Source organism: Anomaloglossus baeobatrachus, chromosome 5 (genome assembly GCF_048569485.1).
Source record: "Anomaloglossus baeobatrachus isolate aAnoBae1 chromosome 5, aAnoBae1.hap1, whole genome shotgun sequence".
Lineage (NCBI taxonomy): Eukaryota > Metazoa > Chordata > Amphibia > Anura > Aromobatidae > Anomaloglossus > Anomaloglossus baeobatrachus.
In genome coordinates, this window is record NC_134357.1 from 461,209,405 (window position 1) to 461,211,138 (window position 1,734).

Here is a 1,734-nt window from a genome sequence, read left to right on the forward strand (position 1 = left end):
CCACAAACAAGCAACAACTGAAGTCAGTGCAGTAAATGCAGGGAAAGCTCCACTAAAGAGGAAATCCATGTTTGGTGACGTCCATGGCTTCTAGACTTCATTCATTACCTGTAAAGGATTCACTATAAAGTATTAAAAATGAACAATTTATTTATGGTAAAGTAAATTTGTCCAATTACTTTGAGCCCCAGAAATGAGGAGACTGTAGAAACATGGTTGCAATTACTAAATGTTGCACTGAATGTTTTGTACAACCCTTTTGATCCCTTCATGACCTTGCCATTTTTAGTTCTTTAGTTTTTATTTTTTCATCCCCTTCTTCCAAGAACCATAACTTTTTTTTCATTTTTCCATCAACATAGCCATATGAGGACTTATTTTTTGTGGGATGAGTTGTACTGAAGGAAAACATTAATTTTACCATCTATGTACTGGAAGAAAAAACTCCAGGTGCCGAGAAATTGCAAAAAAAATGCGATTCCACAATTGTTTTTTGTATTTACCATGTTCATTATATGGAATAACTGACCTGACAGTATGATTCTCCAGATCAGCTCGAGTACATACTAAACATGTATAGTTTTCTTCTTCGTCTTTTGGCTAAGATCATGTGTAGGATCTGTTCTTATCAGTTTAATGTCTGATATGTCCCCTATCTGGGGACCATATATTAAATGGAGTTCACTTCTATGGTAGTCTCCATTATATGGTATGTTTAACATCTGATATTGCATTTTATGATTTGTTGCGCTATGCCCTATGTTATTACTGCTCTATCGGAGTAGCTTACCATAAAGTGCATTATTTCACCATTATGATGATGGCCTCTTACAGATGTTTTTTTCCTGATGGGTATGTTCTCCCACGATTTTAGCATAATTTTAATTATCAAAAAAATGAATTATTTTAATACTATATTTTCTTGTGATTATTCATCTTCCTTTATGTAGTGGAGTGTATTATTAAGGTGAACTTTCTTATTTTTACAATAGTTATTTTGTTGCTTTAGTGCAGGGGTGGGGAACCTTTTTTCTGTCGGGGGCCATTTGGAAATTTCTACCAACCTTCGGGGGCCGCACAAAATTATCAATGTTTAAATGACCCTGCTATATTGGGTGAAGCAATTAATTAACTGGGGGCATGGGGCTGGGGGCACAGACACCACACGCGGGGCTGGGGGCACAGACACCACACGCGGGGCTGGGGGCACAGACACCACACGCGGGGCTGGGGGCACAGACACCACACGCGGGGCTGGGGGCACAGACACCACACGCGGGGCTGGGGGCACAGACACCACACGCAGGGCTGGGGGCACAGACACCACTGTGGGGGAGGCACAGACATCACTGGGGGGGAGGCACAGACATCACTGGGGGGGAGGCACAGACATCACTGGGGGGGAGGCACAGACATCACTGGGGGGGAGGCACAGACATCACTGGGGGGGAGGCACAGACATCACTGGGGGGGAGGCACAGACATCACTGGGGGGGAGGCACAGACATCACTGGGGGGGAGGCACAGACATCACTGGGGGGGAGGCACAGACATCACTGGGGGGGAGGCACAGACATCACTGGGGGGGAGGCACAGACATCACTGGGGGGGAGGCACAGACATCACTGGGGGGGAGGCACAGACATCACTGGGGGGGAGGCACAGACACCACTGGGGGGGAGGCACAGACACCACTGGGGGGGAGGCACAGACACCACTGGGGGGGAGGCACAG

General features: G+C 46.3%; 1 pseudogene; it reads left to right on the plus strand.

Annotated features, from left to right (window-relative positions):
• Positions 1-580: 580 nt before the first annotated feature.
• LOC142313445 (U2 spliceosomal RNA) lies at positions 581-690 on the plus strand (annotated as a pseudogene).
• The last annotated feature ends 1,044 nt before the right edge of the window (positions 691-1,734 follow it).